The sequence below is a fragment of the Aulonocara sp. 'chitande type north' Nkhata Bay genome, linkage group LG17, assembly GCF_057382095.1.
Source record: "Aulonocara sp. 'chitande type north' Nkhata Bay isolate Kocher_YH1m ecotype deep benthic linkage group LG17, A_spYH_male_GT1.1, whole genome shotgun sequence".
In the NCBI taxonomy this organism is placed as follows: Eukaryota; Metazoa; Chordata; class Actinopteri; order Cichliformes; family Cichlidae; genus Aulonocara; species Aulonocara sp. 'chitande type north' Nkhata Bay.
Window position 1 is genome coordinate 8,369,098 of NC_141360.1, and position 20,846 is coordinate 8,389,943.

Genomic DNA, 20,846 nt, shown 5'->3' on the forward strand with positions numbered 1-20,846 from the left:
CTCCTCAAACTAATTATAAGAAAGCATGGCTAAGAGAGACCAGGCTGTGTTAAAGAATAAAGGTGGTCATACCAAATATTAACTTTCTAGCTCATTAGGATGTTTTCCAGTCTAAACAAAGTCCGCTGGCTTTTTGCTGCTGGAGCTTCCAATTTACTGAACAGATAAGAGTGCAGCGTGCATCTTCTCATCTCACTGTTAAAAGTTCATTTTTGTTTTCTCTCTTTTTTATTTTATTTTATTTTAAACACACCACATGTACTGCTTTGGCTAAGAGAAAGAAAAAAAATAAAACATATTCAATGATTCTGGGAAAGCTCACTCAGCTGAGCAGCTTTAGAGTATTGTGAAGTATTTGAAGTCCACTTTACAGACATGGAAATAAATCTTACTGAGATACTTGAAGAGACAGACAGAAGGCGGAGATGCCGCATGTACTGTAGCAGGGATGTTAAACTCATTTTACACTCAAGTGGACGGGTCAGTGAAATCACATGATAAATGTGTAAACTTACAGAAAAACATCTTTTTACATCTATTAATTGGTGTATGGGGGGGGGGGGGGGGCTTATTAATAGAAGAAGCTGTAAAACCTATAAAAATACAATTAAAAGTTCAATGTCAGTTCTATTCACTCCTTCACATTCTCCAAAGCGGTCCAGTCAGCCAGATTCAAGTCTCTGATGGGCTGGTTCTGGCCCCGGGGCCTTAGGTTTGACACAACTGTGTTAGAGTGAAAACGGGGGACAGCAGATGACCTTGGTGGTATTACCAGCCAGGTCAAGCAGTACATTCTCCTGTCTCACAGGCGGAAGTGTCCAACCCAGAAGAGACTTCACACCAGTTCGATGCTGCCTCTCCTGCACTTTAAGAGGTACTGAAATATTTCACATGTCTGCTACGACCACGGGCCTATTTTACCTTTCACGTTAACCCAGCCCTATGGTTTTTAGCAGAAGGTGCTTTGTGAGTCATAAAAATTCAAAATTCAAATTCAAATTTATTTTTTTTTATTTGTCACGTACACAGTCATACACAGTACGATATGTAGTGAAATGCTTGGACAACTGCTCGTGACCTAAAGAAAACAAAAAAGGAAAAGGCTATGAATAAGATAGGAAATAAATATGAAAAATTAAAAAGGGTAAATTTAACTAGGAAGGAATAAAATATAAATTAAGGTTAAAAATGAAATAACTGTACAACACAAATTAGAATGAAGGGTAAATTTAACTGGGAAGAATAAGATAAAATATATAAATTAAAGTTGAAAATAAAATAACTGTGCAACAAAATACACAATACACAATATAGAACTATATAAGAATGTATGAAGAAATCTAAATATAAATAAATATATACACAATAACAGCAGCTGTACAAGTATTAACCGGAAATGAAGAATATAGTGACCAGTGTTGTGCAAAACCAAAGTCCAGAAAGTCCAGTGTGTGTGTAAGAACCATATGTGTGGGTCAGTACTGTGTGGTGGTGTGATTGAGAGACCGTATCGCCTGCGGGAAGAAGCTCCTCCTCAGTCTCTCTGTGTTGGTCTTCAGGGAGCGGAATCGCTTTCCTGACCTCAGCAGAGAGAACAGTCTGTTGTTGGGATGGCTGAGGTCCTTCACGATCTTCCTGGCCTTGGTCCAGCACCGCCTGCTGTAGATTGAGTGCAGGTCAGGGAGCTCGGAGCGGATGGTGCGCTCAGCTGACCGCACAACCCTCTGTAGAGCTCGTCTGTCCTGCATGGTGCTGTTCCCGAACCAGGTTAAGATGTTTCCCGCCAGGATGCTCTCTATGGTGCACGAGTAAAAGTTCCTGAGCACCTTGGAGGGCAGTTGGAAGTCTCTCAAGCTTCTGAGGTGGTAGAGACGCTGTCGGGCCTTTTTCACCACGGTGTTGATGTGACAGGACCATGACAGGTCCTGCGTGATGTGAACTCCGAGGTATTTGAAGCTGTCCACTCTCTCCACTGGGCACTCGTTGATGACGGGGGTCTGGTAGTTCCTCTCCTGCTTAGTGCTGAAGTCCACTATCAGCTCCTTTGTCTTACTGACGTTTAGAAGGAGGTTGTTCCTCTGGCACCAGTTCTCCAGATTCCTAATCTCCTTCAGGTAGGCCGTCTCGTTGTTATCAGAGATCAGGCCCACCACGACGGTGTCGTCAGCAAACTTGATGATGGTGGTGGAGCTGGTAGTGGCCACACAGTCATATGTGTACAAAGAGTACAGCAGGGGGCTCAGAACACACCCCTGGGGGGCTCCAGTGCTGAGAGTGGTGGAGGCTGAGACATGTCCGCCCATCCTTACTGCCTGTGGTCTGCCAGTTAGGAAGTTGGAGATCCACTGACACATAGATGAGCTGAGTCCCAGATGCTCCAGCTTGGTGGTGAGTGTGGAGGGAATTATGGTATTAAATGCAGAGCTGTAGTCTATGAAGAGCATTTTAACATAATTCCCCCTTCTAGTGTCCAAGTGAGTGAGTGATGTGTGGAGGAGATGAGAGATGGCATCGTCTGTGGAACGATTTGGACGGTAAGCGAACTGTAGTGGGTCCAGTGTGTCTGGTAGTGAAGAAATGATGAAGTCTCTGACCAGGCGTTCAAAGCACTTCATCACTACTGAGGTGAGGGCTACAGGGCGATAGTCATTGAGAGAAGCAGGGTGGGGTTTCTTCGGGACAGGAACAATGATGGACTCTTTGAAGCATGTGGGGATGACCGACTGAGATAAAGAGATGTTGAATATCTCAGTGAACACAGGAGCTAGCTGGTATGCGCAGTCTCTTAGGATACGACCTGGGATGCCGTCTGGTCCTGCTGCTTTCCTGCTTTCATAACACTTGGCACAAAACTCGATTTGGCCAGAGTGGTTGTATAAAAATGAACAGGCCCTCCCTGGCTTTTTGAGTGCTTCCTCTATGACTTCGTAAATTTTCTTTGACTTTAAATTATCCATTCACAATGTGTGTACGAGTTGTTTTTAAGCAAAAACATTTTTCTGTGGAAATACAGTCAACATCTGGTCCCCCATATGGATTTAAATAAATACTGTGGTAAAATACTATCTGGCTCAGGTTTCAATGACAGATCACTCAGAGAAAGATACAAAACAAAACTAGGCAGTGACAGGCTTTATTGCTTTTACACGAGTGTCTTGGTGATTAATGTATCTGTTTCTGTAACTGAGGACCAGCCCGAGGAGAACTTTAGCTCATGCCCTCAGTTTTTGCTCCTTACCTGTGCCGGAAACTGCAGCTATGCAGATCCTCTGTGAGGCCCAAGCGCACTCACTCAAATATTCAAGTGAAAAACAATTAAAAACAGACACACTGTTCATTTCGTGGGAGAGTAAGCACACAAAAACAATGTGTTCTGCTAAAGATTAGAAACAACTGCACAGAAAATTGTTCCCAGTTACAGTGACGGGATGTGTGTGGGGGGGTTACAACATACATTTACTGCTGCAGGAGAAGAAGACCCACTGTGGTCCCTGGTTTCCACAATAACATCCCCAGGGAGGAGAAGAAGTAGACATGAACAAGGAGCAGACCGGAATCAACACTGGAGCCAAAAGTAGGGCAAGGTAGATTAAATATCATACTGTGGAAGTGCTGTTGTGAATAAGAAAATGTTCAGATTCAATCTGTTATTTTGTTTTTAGAACAGATAGACACTATAATGGCACTCAGTCATCCAAATTATTGAATTCAGGTGTTGCAATCACGTCCATGGCCACAGGTGTATAAAATCAAGCACCTAGACATGCAGACTGCTACTACAAAGATTAGTGAAAGAATGGGTTGCTCTCAGGAACTTGGTGAATGAAATTTCCTTGCTACCAAATATCCCACAGTGAGCTGTTAGTGGTATTAAAACAAAGTGGAAGTGACTGGGAATGACAGCAAAGCAACCATAAAGTGGTAAGCCATGTGAATTCACAGAGGTGCATCATGCACAGAGGTCACCAACTTTCTCAGGAGTCGCTACAGACCTGCAAACTTCATGTGGCCTTCAGATTAGCTCAAGAACAGTGCGGAGAGCTTTGTGGAATGGGTTTCTGTGGCTGAGCAGCTGCATCCAAGTCAAGCTGCATCACCACCATTACAAGCGTCATATGCAGTAGTGTACAGCAGTGGAGACGTGTTTTCTGAAGTGATGAATCACACTTCTCTGTCTGGCAATCTGATGGACAAGTCTGGGTTTGGTGGTTGCCAGGAGAATGGTACATGTCTGGCTGCATTGTGCCAAGAGTAAAATTTGGTAGAGGTGAGGTTGTTTTTTCAGGAGCTGGGCTTGGCACCTTAGCTCCAGTGAAAAGGAACTCTTAAGAGTAATATACCAAGACTTGTCCAGTCTTGGTATATTTCAGCATTTTGGACAATTTCACGCTCCCAACTTTGTGGAAAGAGTTTGGGGTTCCTTCCTGTTTTAACATGACTGTACACCAGCTTGGTGTGAAAGAACTTGACTGTTATCAACACTGGCTTCAGAGTCCTGACCTCAGACTGTTAGAAAACCTTTGGCATGAATTAGATTAGAGACTTAGAACCACGCTTTCTAGTACAACATTGGTGTCTGGCCTCACAAATCTGGAAGAATGGTCAAATATTCCCATAAACACACTCTTAAACCTTGTGGAAAGCAGTACAAGATGAAACTATAGCTGCAAAGGGCGGATGGACATCATATTAAACCCTATGAATTAAGAATGGGAACTCAAGTTCATATGTGTGAAGCAGACGAGCAAATACTTTTCACAATAGTGTATATTCTGCCCCAACTGTATGAAATAAAAGAAGGGAAACCATAACCATAGACTGTACATAAAAGATGGAATGTCAGCATGAGGCGTATTAACTATGTAGGTGCTCTGCATAGTTAATGCAGGACAGTAGAAATAGCCAGAAAACAAGCCATGTCATTCATCAAGATGAGTGCATTATAGCTTCAGTCATTTGCAAAGACACTAATAGGGAAGAGAGGGCTAGCTCAGAGACTTGAACTGGCTCAGGGAAGCCTAGGAACCATCCAATTTTTCCAGAAAGTAGTCACACCCCAAGCCATTTCTTCAGTAATAGTCAGCATTTTAACATCTTTAGGAGCCGATTAAATGTTGGTGCTTGCCTCAAGTAGCCATTTAAGGAGTTACAGTTCCAAGCACTTGGTGTTTGCTAAATTATTTTGCTATAAAGCTTGCCCCAGGGAATAATTGACATTGTTTGGCCATTGAGGGGTTTTGCCTTTTCACCAAAGTGAAGAAACACCAGTTTTTATGTGAAGCATCAAAAGTGTGCAATGTAGCTAAAAGGACGTCATCAGAGCAGTAAAGCTGAGGCAAAAACAGTAAGCATACGCTAACACACAACCCCTAAAATGTGATAAAACACATATCTCTCAGTAAATTTCCACTACATCCCAACAGCGCAGGTTGGATCACAAGGTTCCTTATATGTCCAGTCCTATAGCTCAGACATTTCTCCCTGTGTCAACGGTGTCTGTCACCAGTGCAAAAAATAGCTCGTACTTCCTACCCTGTGGGCTCAGTGTCCACTGAGGCAACGCTGTGCCACCTGTCAGCCAGTGTGCAGGTTAAAAAGCCAGGCTCCAGACACAGACGGACAATCAGCACTACCTCATGTGTTTTCTATCAGGATTACAGCCAGGTTTGGTGTGGCTGCCTCGCAGCATACGACTTCGTGATCATTACCTCATATGTGCATGCTGTCCAGGCTGCCAGACACAGCATTACAAAGACATCAAAGTCTTAGGTCACTTCTTGGATTTAACAGGATGTGAGAATAAGAATTTCCTACAGTGTTAACTGGCTAGAAAGACTCAAATCAAATACTTTTTGAATGGCCATAAATCAGAGACACCAGGGGTTACCTGATCTAGAATGAGGTCTGTGCTTTTGCTGATGGACGAATGAGATAAATGGTTCAAATTCATCTTCTCAGCACTGGATTGATGTGAAGATTTTTGAGGACTTTAGAGAACCCTTGATATTAATCCATTTGTGAAAGACAAACGTGACCACACATATGAAGAGCAATAAATCCCCTGAAAGGACCAACCAATCAATACACTGATCGTGCCAACACACATCGTCTGCTTTGTTGAAAATCACCTCAGTTAGTTTCCAAAAGCTATTACAAAAGCGTCATTAAGCTCCATTGTTAAATTGTGAAATGACGTAATTAAAACACCAGCGCTATTGTTTAAGTCTCACATCCACTGGCCTGCTCCCATGCATGACATTTCACTGGCACACCACATGCTCAATAACACAATAGCACACAGCTAAAATGTTTTCCACTGTTACAGCAAATCATTGAGTCTTGAAATAAGCACGCAACATATATTCAGGACTCTTTTTTCAGCATTTATATGATTGGGAGGATAATGTGGACGTGGGGCTGCATGCCGCAGGCAGGGAAAGCACATCACATAACACTAAAAAATTGTTTGCGGCTATCTGAATTGACTGGAATGATGTTCTGAAATGTTCCCAAATGCCTGTTTCTGAGACTCTTCTGGAAAGCCTTTGAGGCTTAATTAGAGCTTGTAAATAACCATCATACCCAGATGATTTAATACATTCCACACAATTCAAAAGCACTGACAAAAAATGTGAATATATGACTCATTCCACTTGACTGGCATCCCGACACATGGTTGGGATATTCCTGTAGTTGATCCCTGCTCTGTTCTTTTGGCTCAGTAGGACACCTCTACATTTTTTTTCATCTATTTTGGTACATCTGTTCTACTTCTTTGTCTTCCAGAAGGATTTATGATTAAAACAACATTTTTCTGGGAACACATCCTGCTGCAAACCTAACAACAAATAATTGTTTTATCCAAGCAGTCTAGACAGAAGAAGACCCGGGGTCAACCGCGCCATGACTTCCAGACTGTTTTGAACTGACTAGCTCTGTTGGACACTGGACAGCATGGAAACCCAAACACTAACCAGCCAAGCCAGTGGTTGTGTCAAATATGGGCACATTATGTAATCAGATCTATTAAGAGACACTATGAAGGTTTTCCCAAAACCGCTTTTATCCAGGTAGGTTTGGATAGCTTTTTTCCCTGAATGAATGAAATCATGATTTTAAAAACTGCATTTAGGATTTACTCAGGTTATCTTTGTCTAATATTACTAATACTGATGATCTGAAACGTTTAGATGTGACAAGTATGCACACAAACACAATCAGGGAGTCAGTAAATATGTTTTTACAGACAAACCTTTGGTATTTGGAAAAATTAGATTGTACACTGGTTTTGAGGATACAATGACATGAAGTCAGTAAGAAACTTTTTTTTAAAAAAGGGAAGATTTTAAAAAAGCTCTTTTGTTGACCAAGACAGCGAGATACGTTAAGATCTGTGAACCATTTCCCCTAATTGAACAGCCTGTGGCTGCCTCACTATCATCTGTGGCCTCTGTTTTATTGAGGGCCTGCTGCCCTCTTATCTGGAGAACACAGGAAATGAAGGCAGAACGCACTTATACAAAACAACAACGACTAAAAGTTGCAATATTTTTTATTTTGCATCAATTTCCTCTCCGTGTTGAATGCTGCTGAAGGTGTTAAAGATTAAATAACCCTGTTATTATTTTCAGGTACTCTGTCTGCTTGCTCTAAAAAGAGCCATGGACACTTGATCTGCCTCTTTCGCTTTGCTATATCTGTGCATGCCTGTTGTTTTGTTGTTTCCTCATCCTAAAATGGCGTGAGTGCCCGGACATATAAGGCAAAGATTTGTGAACGGCATTAAAGCCAAGGCCAAGGAGTGGTTAAAAAAAAGGCAGGAAACTGTTAAGTGTGCCCACTAGGGGAAAAGTAATTAATCTTTTCAGCACCTCGGAGCACTTTGAATAACAGCACCCCGCTGTACGGAAGCTTTAAGGATTTGTTTTGTGCAGTAACGTGAGTGCTGATCAATGTCTGTTCTTCATGAGAGCAGAGTCTCTGACAGGCTGCTCGTGTTCATCCTGCAAATGTCCAACAGAGGGACTCTGTATATTTCTGAAAGACTAATTTGGGACTGTTTTGGGATTAAAATGCATTGTTAAAAAGATTTGCTTTGGTATTTTGTTGCCTTTGCTTAGAGAGACACAGTGAGCTAATATGGGTCTGGCTGCCTGGAATTTAAAAGTAAACACTCACTGCTGAGTTGGTTTGCACTTATATGCCATGGACCATAATGTACAGAAGAGGATTAGGGGCATAAAAAAGTCAAAATTCTGACTTTACTCCTTCAAAGTTAGAACATTTTTAATAGAGAAGCAGAGCATCAAAGATTTAGCACTCCGTCAATCTTTCACTAAAAAGCTATCTCATGAGTTTCAAATATTTACTACCTTTAGACTTGAGAGGTGGGACTGAACAGTTTCCAGCTTCATTCTTTGTCGAGGAAAGAGTCAGCAGTTGCAATGGATTCCACAAAAACTAAAATATGTAAAGTGTAGTCCACTGTATGAAGAAGTTTTTAAAAATAAATTTGTTAAAAGCTGAACACTATGCTGATGCTGTTTTTATCGTTCTAAAGGGGAAACATTTTAAGGAATTAGCATTGTTGTCTCACAGGAAGAAGGTCCAGGTCTCTCACCCTGTGGTGGGGCGTGGCCGGCGGTGCCATGCAGGGAAGGCGGATGCACCTGCACAGCATCTGCAATCATGTCCTGCCGACTTATTGCACTGGGTCCTGTGATTGTTGTTGTTCGTATGTTGGGCTGGCAGCGGGAGAGCTGCAGCTCTGTGTGTCGTGAACAGCAACCGTGAAAGTCTTAATAAAGGATCCAAAGCATGAAAATGCCATCGGGTCTGCCGTGGTCATTCACACACCACGTGACAGCTGGGACAGGGTCCAGACTCACCATGAACCTGAACTGGAAATGGACTGTACTTATAAAGCACTTTTTAATCAGTCCGTGTGCTCAAAACACGTTCTATGTGCTGTATTCACCCTTTTACCCATTCCCCTGTATTTATGGGGGGCAAATGAAGTGAATCATTTCTTTAACAGGTTTGATTCATCCAGGAGGCAGTCTTCAACATAGACTAACCCACCCCCACTGCTGCTGTTCCACCTCTGACACCTCAGTCATTTCACACCACCTCCACACACCCTGCTCGCTACTCCCCACCCCCAACCACTGCATCCTGCACAACCAACACACAGCTCCAGCCTGTCTCTCTCAACCATCCAGGTTAGGAGGGAACTGAGGAGCATCAGGGCCAGGAAGGCAGCGGGTTCAGATGGCATCAGCTCAAGGGTTGTCAAGTTCTGTGCAGATCAATTGTATAGCGCGATAGAGCACATCTTCAACCTGAGGCTGAGGAGAGTTCCAAAGACCCTGGAGCGGCTCGTCCTGGCTCAGCTTCAGCCCCTGATGAGCTCATCACTGGACCCACTTCAGTTTGCCTACCAGTGTGGCACTGGAGTGGATGATACTGTCATTCACCTCCTACATCATTCCCTTGCTCACCTGGAGATCGCTGGGAGCACTGTGAGAATGATGTTCTTTGATTTCTCCAGTGCCTTCAACATCATTCTGCCCACATTCCTGAAGGATACGCTGGAGAACTCAGGAGTGGACCATCATCTCACCACATGGATACTGGACTACCTCACTGACCGACCACAGTATGTGAGAACTCAGGGCTGTGTGTCGGACAGGGTCGTCTGCAGTACGGGGGCCCCACAGGCAACGGTTCTGGCTCTGTTCTCCTTCACCATCTACACTGCAGACTTCTCCCACAACTCCACCCAGTGCTTCCTGCAGAAGTTCTCTGATGACTCTGCAATAGTCGGCCTCATCACTGATGGGGACGACAAGGAGTACAGAGGACTGACCCAAGACTTTGTGGACTGGTGCCAGCTGAACTACCTCCAGATCAACACTAGTAAAACCAAGGTGGAAGACTTCTGCAGGCACAAACATCCTCCACTGCAACCACTAAACATCCAAGGTATGGACATTGAGGCTGGTGCCTTGGAGGTCATCAGAACAATAACCTGGACTGGTCTCAGAAGCCCTCTACAGAAAAGGGCAGGCTGTACCTGTTGTGGAGACTCAGGTCTTTTGGAGTGAAGGGCCCACTCCTGAAGACCTTCTATGACTCTGTGGTGGCCTTAACCAATCCTGTATGGTGTGGTCTGCTGGGGTGGTAGCATCTCTGCTGGGGAGTAGAGTATTTAAAAGTAGAATGGGAGGCAGAGCCTTCAGTTCTCAGGCCCCTCTTCTGTGGAACCAGCTTCCAGTTTGGATTCGGGAGACAATAATAATAATAACAAGACATTTGTTATTAATCTCTGGCTCTCTTCCACTGCATGTCCTTCATCCTGTCTTCTTTCTCTCAGCCCAACCAGTTGCAGCAGATGGCCTCTCTGATGTGCAATAGTGCCAAGTGCAATTTTTCCTACCACGACAAAGCATTTTATTCTATTTTATCTTGTCCTATTCTATTGTGTTTTTCTTAATTTTTACTGCTCTTAACTTGTACTTTCTGCAGTGACCAAAACATTTTCCCACATGTGGGACTAATAAAGGCTTATCTTATCTTATCTTATCTTATCTTATCTTATCTTATCAATCTGCCAGGCAACCGTCAGAGAGAAACTCACATGCTTATTTACATGAGTGTGCACTACAAAAACTGGGTGCAATTTTGGTACAACTTAAAACTGGTCTTAACAAAGTCTTTATCACTTTGGAACAATGCATCTTAAAAAATGAAGCTAATGGTAAAAACGTTCTTTCGGTCATATTTATCATATTCCCTCAAACAGTTCAGGTCAACAGGACAGCATCTCCACAGGAGCCCCAGGGTCATACAGACACCTGCTGCCAAAATGAGCAGCCGTGTAACTGACAGGCGTTAACACTCTGGTAACTACACTGCTGAACTGTGTTAAATACGCTGCACTGAATTAGGGTCTGGTGCTGCCCTACAACCCATACCCAACTGCATCAAGGATGATCTACATGACTTGATTAGCACTTCCATCGTCTACCCTCCTGGTCCTCCTTGTCCCCCTCCTCCTCATCTCATTTCACACTAAACAAAGTCGCGGCAGGGTCCGATGGCCAGAGCCCCCTTTCTCTTATTGCCTTGCAGTCAGAGCAACAGGTTGGGTTGATGAACTTGGTTGGAAGGAATCTGTATGCTCCTCCACTTGACTGAGCAGAGCTAATGAGTCAGAAAATCCCACAGCTAGGGCTTTAGGGTTTGACTTGGGCATCAGCAGCAAACAGGTTGCTCAAGCTGAGGAGTGTGGATGAGGAGTGTTAAATAGAGCTCACTTTGCAGACTGTCGAACTCTGCATGGGAGAGTTGAAAAGCTTACGAAGACTTAAAGGGGGAGAAGGTGCAAGAAGAGGAGGAGGAGCGTGTGACTGGATGAAGTGGGGATTACCGCTTTGATCTGTAAACTCTGTCTGTACCAGAGAGGCCGGGGGTTCCTCAGCTCTCAGCCAGGTGCACCCTGTTCATCAAGCTGTAGCCAACCCCCCACCGAGCTGCCCTGAAGGTGTGAAATTTGCTCCGATCCCTTTCTTACATGCCCCATCACACAGGAGACCTACAGCAGGACATCACACGCAAAACACAGTGCAGAAAGCCAGGTCAGTGCCTGACCATCACAAGAGCACAAGATCTGTTGGTTAACAAAACCATATTTTGATATTGATTTGCTTTCTTGCAGACTGTTAGATAACAAGATTGATACTGTCCAATTGACGGTTCAGGGAACCAGCCCGGTTTATCAGTTTCTTCATAGACATCAAACTTGCAGAGAGAGCAGAACATAAACTATTGTTTAAACTGACCTGACTGTCATGTGCAGGCTCATCGCTAGTGATGAGGGCTGGGTCTTCCAGCTATGACCCAGCAGTTCTCAGAGTTTCCAAGTCCAAAGATGGCAAATAACATCAACAGGTCATTTCTTTCCTACATGTATGAGGTTGGGCACCATCAGCCTCTCCCCCTGGGTGAGGTTTCCAAGAGCTTTGCTATAAATATCTTTGCTATATGTTAGCTTTCATTGAGAACATTTAGCAGAAATAAGCTGAACTGTGGCAGGTGCCATCTTGCGATTGTGTGCCAGCATACAGATCATTGAAACTGTGGAATTCTTTGAACTACTGACAAGTAAGATGCTCATGGTATGATTTGAAATTAGGTAAGATTAATATTTGTGGCAGCCAAGTTCATAAGATAAGGTACAACCTGGAGCCCAGCTCATATCAGATATATTGGCTATTATTAGCTATTTACTGATTTATATGTGTTGATATTTATGAAAGACAATAAATGAAAACAATAAAAGTAAAGAAAAGGTGGGAAAACACCCTTCAACCATGTTATGAGTGCTGATGTGGCACAGTTTGTCCACTAGAGGGCAATCTTTAGCTTCTCTTTCACTAAAATGTGTTTAAAACACAATTGCAACAACCAGCTAATCCGAGCAGAGTCATAAATGTATTTTTAAAAAAGGATTCTACAAGTTGTTGTAACAGCAAGACAAGATTATTTTTAAAATGTGCCGTTACCTTATTAAAGCAAGGACTTATAAATATCTACACAAAAAGAATGTTGGTAAAATCAGTTTGCGTGTAAAAAAAGAAAAAATAAAGTGACTAAAGACACAAAGCAAAAAGAAAAAGTAACTAGCCTGACGTATGTTATGTTAAACTTTATTAAAGTTGAGTCTTGCACTGAGAAGAGAGGCTTTAACAATGACAACAGCAAACTTTTAACTTAAATATAACTTAATACTGAATAGCTGGGAAATGCTAACTCTAACCCTTAAAATTTTTAAATTTTAATTTACATTTACATTAATTTACTTTTTTTTATGTACATATTATATATGTTTTTATTTAATTTATTATATGTACTGCATGCACATTATAATATGGTCCAAACTACTGAAGAACAGCAAAGAAATGCATACGTATGCAAATGTAATAATTGCTATTACACTGTAAATATATTTAATTTCTTCAGCTGAAAAGTTCTTTATTGACCATCAAAATGGATTTTGACTGTAAGCACTGTAGACATTTTCAGCAGCAGAACACAAAACTTTTCTTTGTGTTATGTGCTTACTCTTAGATGGGTTTGCTGTCAAAGACAAATACATTTTCATGAATCACATAGACTGGATCGTGTCACTTGGCTCATTGGAGCCAAGCTGGGATGGTTTATGGATTCCAGTTTGTTTCCACATGTACCAAAGTTATCCAGCAACTTCCAGAAGGTATTTATCAGGAGTTAAACTCTTTGCTTTACCTTTAGCTCTTAATGCTATAATTCTGAGAAGCTCTTTTGAAAAGCCTCCAAAATAATACAAAATTGAAGCATATTATGCATCTCCCATTTTGGCTTCTCTTCAGTAGCTCTCTGTAAAATCCCTCTCAGTGTACAGCCAGTCGTTGACTATCAGGCTCCTCTGCTGTGGAAGCAGCTCCTGGTTTGGGTTTGGGGGGCTGACACCAGCTCTCTTTTTTTAAGGACAGGTTTAAAACTTTAACTTTGGATAAAGTTGTAATTGTGTCTATCTCAGGTGATTCATATCTGTCCTGTGATGCACTAAGCACACATTACAGTTGTGTGTCATCAACTTTGCATAGTCTGTTTCTTTGGCAGTGGAGCCACATGTTTCTGATCGATACCATTTCATTCAGTTCCAGTGTATAGCACCAATTCACAAGAAGTCATAAAAAAAACTTACAAAATTAGAGAGAAACCTCAAACAAATCAGTGCATCAATAACGTTGGTCAATGAGCCGATGGTGGAAGGGAAAACTTTACTTTTAACAGGAAGACACCCCAGATAGAACCAGGCTCAGGGAGGAGCAGCCATCTTCCAAGACCATTTATGGGATTAGAGGAAAAAGAAGAAAAATGAGAGCACAGGGAGACAAAGACAAACACGAACTATACGGAAGAGAAGACACGAGTTAGTGTTGTGCAGTTGTCGCATATAAATGCAGAAAGAACTGAACGAAGGGAACCTGTTCAACACATGGTGGGAGCAGACTGAGCTGACATCAGCCCGTGTCTGGATAATTCAGGAACACCTATTAGAGGCCTAACTATAAGATTTATGAAAAAGGAAAGTCTGGGGGCAAATCTTAAAAGTAGAGAGAAGACCTGTCTCCTAAATCTAAACTGGGAACTAGTTTCACTGCCTGAAAGCTGACGGCTCTCCAATTCTCCTTATAGAAACTTTCAGAACCACAAGCAGGCCAGCAGTCTGATAGCAAAGTGCCTTGTTGGGATAGTATGATACTATGAGGTGTTTGAGACATGTTATTGGTCCCAACGACACGTCCAGTGTTCATTATTTAACTGTTTCTCACTGCTCGACTGTTCTCTTTCCTCCTAATTCCATCCAGCTGAGGGAAACTTACACAAAAGTCAAAGCCTGTCTGAGGTTTGTTGTGTCTTTTTCCTGTCAAGTCTTTTCAGTGTCACTAAGCTCTCAAGGTGAGAGTATTGTTGCTTTTCTCTCTCTCTCTGTTTTAGTATGTAAAGTGCCCTGAGATGACACATGGTTTGATTTAGCTCTACATAATGCCTCTCGCAGGGGAGACTGCTGCAGTGTTTATGCGCTAGCTGAGTATTCTTGATACCCTGTCCTCTTCTCTCTTGTTTGCAGACAAGACTGGCAGACGGCGCTGAACGGAGCCATTCGAATTAAGCATTTGAAGAGTAAATGTTACTGGCGTCAGCTCAAAGCATTCTTCTGTGACATGTGCAGAACATACAGACAGGGTTGGGGGGGGGGGGCTTTTAATGCAGTGGTCAATGTGTTTTGCAGACAGCTTTGAATCTCCCCCACAAAATCATCCCCAAAGACAAAAATAAAAACTCTTGCATGTTTATTTTTGTTCCACCCTAGGCCTTTCCTGGCTGTTACGAGCAGAAAAACTAGGTTTTGACCAGTATTTGTTGACGTGCTAATATATCCATGTCAGTGAAAAATCCCAGGCTATCATTAAGCTTAGTTTTTTAGTAAAATATCTTAACTTAACATCTGGAAAAGGAAACGATTCACTGCAGGGTCATGTTTTCTGTAAAAAAAAATAAAAAATTAATTAAATAAAAAAATTGAGGCCACACAACTGGACCAAAATATCCAAATGCGATGCACTGCAGCTTACATGCTGATCCTCTGTAAATGTAAAACTGGAATGAATTGCAAACAACTTTGGGGAACATTTCTCTTATAACAAGAATGCAGCTGAAATGTTGAGATCTACATTTTTCTTCATGGTTTGAAGCAGCTGAACACAGAAACAATGAAGCCCTGTAATCAAAAGCTGACAGTGCGGTTACCTCATAGGTAACATTTATCATTCTGACATCTAACCTAAGCTGTAAAGCAGTGGAAAAAACCCCCAGAACTCACTAATTGTCCCTCGTAAACTTGTGCTTTTGAAAACACCTCAGAGTACAGTAGAGACAGTCTGTAGGTCCGCGCATCCCTCTGTGTGTAGGTGTGTGTCTGTGTGTGTGGGCATGTTCTGGAGGTTTTAGGGTTTTAGAGGCGGGAGAGCGGTGAAAATCAAACCATCAGGAAGGACATGAGGTCGAGTGTGCTGTGAGTGTTTAGCCCACAGCCATCCACGCTGCAGGACACTGTAGAACATGTGATGGGGATGATCGACCCCAGCGCCCACCCTCACACGCCTCCAAACTGTCCTTTTGACCCAGATCTCCCACACCTTCTCCCTACGATTTTCTCCCTTCCTTTCTCTTTTATTCCCTCACTTTCCTCCACTCTCTTCGCGTTTAGTTGGATCCTGTTCCGGACCCCATTTACGGGCCCCGCTGCTAACAGAGCTTCGAGTTTATGAAATGAGTAGGAGAATGCCACCTCTCAAGTTTGAAATCTCCACTGACTGTGCAAAGATGTAACCAGAGAAAACACATAATGGTGGAAGGTGTGAGTCGTTGTTTTTTGCTTGGTATGATAAAGAAAAGGCATAAAAGCACAGAGTGAGGCGAGCAGAGAATACACTCAGGATGTTCGAGAAGTAGTCTGTGCATGCAAACTCTTCCAGCGCAAGCACAATCAGAGTTTATAAATTTAGAAAAAACATGTTTTAACAAGAATGTTTGATCTAGACTTCCAACTAAAACAGATGCACCTCTTTTTCTTCTCCCAGGAAAAAATGAGAAAGGAAAAAAAGACCTGTCATGACCCCACATGTTATTTCCACGTCAGCTTTCTTGCAGTTAATTGTATCACGGCTGGATTCAAGTGGAAAGCCAGATTAAGAAGATAAGAGCAGGAGATGATGATAGATATATCTAGTTATGCTCAAAGATAAGGTGAGCATGAATATTTCATTTCTACAGGTCCCACTTTGTCAGATTTGTGCTTTTCCTTTTTGTTGTCTTGCTCTATAGAAGAAAGGTAGAGTTTAAGTTAAAATGCTGTGATTATTTCGTTTGTATTTCAACTGCTGTGTGGCATTTCTTGGAACATGTCAATCACTAGTTTTTTATTATTGCTGTAGAATCTGTTTTCATTAGAAAACACGTTACAGGATCCAAACCTGAGCTTTGCTATTCAGACTGTAATGAAAATAAATCCCAGCACTGTCGTGTACAAAAAAATGACAGGAGTCTAGCGATCTAGCTGCTTCCATAACATAAGTGAGAAGTGATGCTTTTATGTGATACAAAAATAAAACATCCAGGATGTTAAACTCACTTTTCACTGTGAGCCATGGACAGAGCACTTTGATCATGAATGAAATTCTCCTTCCTGTCAGTGTAACGAAGTTTAACTACACATTTAATCCCTGAGATTTTTAATAAAAGAAGTGTAGTTTCAACAGTATGTCTCATTTTTCACATTTTAAAAATGCTGAAATTGGAAGAAATCAATGTGTAAAATTACACAAACACTTCCACAGACGGTCCTATTATTATAACATGGAAACCTTTTGTTTTTCCTGGGAACCCACAGTAAAAAAATCACACATTTCTAAAGTTGATCAAAAAAACAAAAACAAGAACTTTCTGTTATTTAATTGTTTATTAATTGTTTACATTAGTGCTGTATCAGTTCATCTTCATCTCGACTCAACAAATCCTCCTTCCCCATCAGACTCTTGAACAGCTGACCTATTTTAACAGTAATAATCATTTTTGCACATCAGGTCATCTCTCGTATCAAAGCAGCATATTAAGCTCTTCTGCACATAAATCTGTTTAATACTTTTGTCTCCATTTAATTATTCATGCTATTTGTATTTTATCTAGTTGTACATATTAACCGGCATCTGTGTGTGGACAGCAGGGAAAGAATTTCATTGTACAGAGAAATGCTTTTCTTTGTACACATGACAATAAACGCTTCGAATCTTAAATCTTCATCAGTATGAAAAACCATAAAACTTGTGAGAATGGTAATATCACATCTAACGTTCGCCTTCAGGACATTACAAACTTTAATCTCATAGATTATGGAAAAGTGCATGAAAAGAACTACTCGCTGGTTCTCTGGTAACTTCCACACACACACTCACACAGGTACCATGTGTGCTGTAAACAGGCAGTCATCCTGGCGTGTCTGTTCTTTCCATTGGCCTTTTTAAGGTCACTCCTTCATCCCAGTACACGAACAGAGCTCACAGGTCACCAATGTGTTTAGCTGCACTGACAGTCTGATTAAAATCTTCAAGTTTGATATAAGACAATTTCAAAAGCAGAGCTGAAGGATGACGATGAAAATATTCAAGAGAGTTCCTTTATAATGCTCTACGACCAACTACAAATGAAGCTCTTCAGATGAAAGGAAGCATCTGGCTTTTATGGGCAGATCACCAAACTACTTATTTTTTTCTTCCTCCAGGTGTTGTTTGGTAACATCAACAAGGTGATTGTGGGTTAATTATCCAAAATGAGAACAGGATTTCTACAACTAAGATCCAAAGTATGCTCGCAATTATTAGGCATGCATTCGAGTAGACCAAAACACATGCAGCTGATGCAACAATTCAGAGTCCTGCATAAGAGCTATCTGTTGTGTGGTCAGCTAATGTGGATTAATGAAAGGGGAAAAGTATTAGCTAGCTCAAATTAGCAGGCATCCTGCTATCTGAAAAAAGGAGCAAGAGAGGACATCTGCTAGGTGCTGTCTGAGGAAACCACCTTGGCATAGAAGAGTCTTTGGATACAGTAAAGACGTGAGATATTATGAATGGCTAGATTAAACAGTGCCTTGGAGAGGTGTGGCTTCTCACCTCCATGCGGAATTCCTCACAGCACAGTCAGGCACCCTGTGCAAAAACAAAAAGACGCAGAAGAGTAAGTTACAAAAGCCATAGGAGGGTATCCATCCTGCTGGATTATTCATCATCTCTCTTTCAGAATACCTGCATCCCCAAAGTGCATTCAGTTTTCATGGGAGACCAAAGAATGATGTCATAGGAGAGCAGTACTGGGGTTACTGTGAAAAAACTGTAAACATGTAAGAGGAAACCAGTAAGCATTCACTCGGCAAAAAAACTGACGATGGAAAAATTAATGACTTGTTTTTAAAAAAGTCAAATTCTTAATGTCTCACATCCTGTCTTGTTTAGACAGGATGTGAGACATTCATCTGGAAACAGCTGGATGATCTCTTTTCTTTTCTCTGTTTTGAAGAAAGAGAAACGCTTTTTATTCATGTATTGATTTAGGTTCTTACAGCGCCTCAGAGCAGAGAGACTTGAAAGGAAAAGGCAGTTTGTGGAAGTGTGAGTCCAAAAATATCATCCACAGCCTCACGGACCTGTTTAGGATTTTTAAAGAAGAGTGTGTGAGAAATCCAAGATTTCAGGTCAATCTAAAAGGACTCGGAGGTTCAAACTTTACACAATGTCCTCAGCTGCCAAGCTCTCTCACATTTCCCAAACATCTTTGTGACAGAAAACAAAGAGTTCTGATGTCTTCAAGATTAACGTCATGTATTGGGCAAAAATGGACAAAAAGCCTTATAACTTAGAAATATGACTGTTACAAGCACGGTGTGTATTGGCGACATATTGAAAGTACTATATAAAGATGTAAAATATGTCACATTTGACCTCTGACCTCTACTTCAAGGTCAGTGGATTAATCTGAAGGTCAAAGTGATAGAAATGCTATATAAAGCTGTGTTTCCTTGCACCAATATTTATTTTTACAGTCTAGGGATAGGGGTTGGTATATGGGAATTGTAACGCTACTTTTGACCTCTGACCTCTTCTCTGAGTTCAAATAAGGTCAAACTTTCATAAAATGTCTTCACCTCATTTCACATCTGCCTTTTTTTCAAGTTGACCCAAAATTTTCATGTTGAGCTGGTCCTGGCAGATGTTTGCTCCTTGCTGAGCCTGGTTCTGCCGGAGGTTTCTTTCTTCCCACTGTCACCAAACAGCTTTCTCTGTATTATTTTAAGGTGTTTGCCTTAAAGTATGATATTCATTGGGCTGACTGTTGTTTTTATTTGATGTTAAATTCAATTGAATTGAAATTAATAAGGTTAAGGGTTAAAAAGCTCAAGTTATTAGTGTCCAGTTATTTACTAATCAATAGCTATTATCCATTACCTACTCTATACAATACTGTTCCCAGTGATTGAGCCACCTTGGTGGAGGTTTGGCTTAATATATCTGCTAGATTTATGTTTCCTTGTCTATTTTATGCAGTGTGGCAGGTGTTTGACCTGTACAGAGAGGGGTCATGCCTGGCCCCTTTAAGTCTAGCTGACTTTAGAGCCTGCAAATGCTCTTAACACATCAGAAGAAAGGCCAAGAAGGTCTTAACCTTTTAGGTGGTTGAAGTGTGGGTCAGGAGGTTTGGCTTGATGTAGTGAGCTTGTTATTTATTTTTTTTACATATGACATATGTTATTTTTTTTACACACACACACACACACACACACACACACACACACACACACACACACACACACACACACACACACACACACACACACACACACACATATATATATTTAAGGCATAAATCTGATCTATCTGACAGCTATATATTGACTAGGAAAAGTCAGAATGCCATGATCAGTCTTGTAGTATATATAGTTATTTTAATAGATATCTAGCATTAGAAGGCATGTAGTGGGGGGAAAACTTGGATGTGCACATTTAAGCACATCACACGTTTACTGCATAACTTAACAATGCACAGACGGGTCAGGACCTGACGGTAAATAATGTTTCGTGTTCTACTGCAAACCGTGCAGGTCAGCTGTAACACAGATTTCAGGGTTTTTTTTTTTGAATGCTTGGCAATAAAGCTACCCTCCTCCCGATGGACCGTGTGCTCCACCTGAGCTGTCAGATATATCTATGACACGGACGTTTACTCTGTGAAAAGCGGCAGAATTTAATATTTCCCAGAGAATAAGTGAAGGAGAAAGGTGGAGATGAAATAGAGAGACACAGGGCAACTATCGTATAGGAAAGAATAATAGAGAGAGCAAAAGGACACATTTAGGTGCACGATATGTACTGTAAGAACTGATGAAGATGGTCAGATAGATGGACTTACATGTTCTTGAATTCAGTCTATTTAATCACTTTTGCTCAGTTATAGTTGAATATTGTATGTAAAATTGGTTGTATTTAAACCATTGTGAATGAGTTGTTGGCCTATAATTTATAACACATTTCAATAAAGAACACTGGGGTTAGAATCTGCAGTTTTGACAAATTGACTTTTGCATATCTTTTATATATGCAGGTAAAAACATTTTTATAGTGTCACCTACATTTGAAGTGTCTTTTTCAAGCAAGATGAGACGACAGAATATGCAAGACATTGAC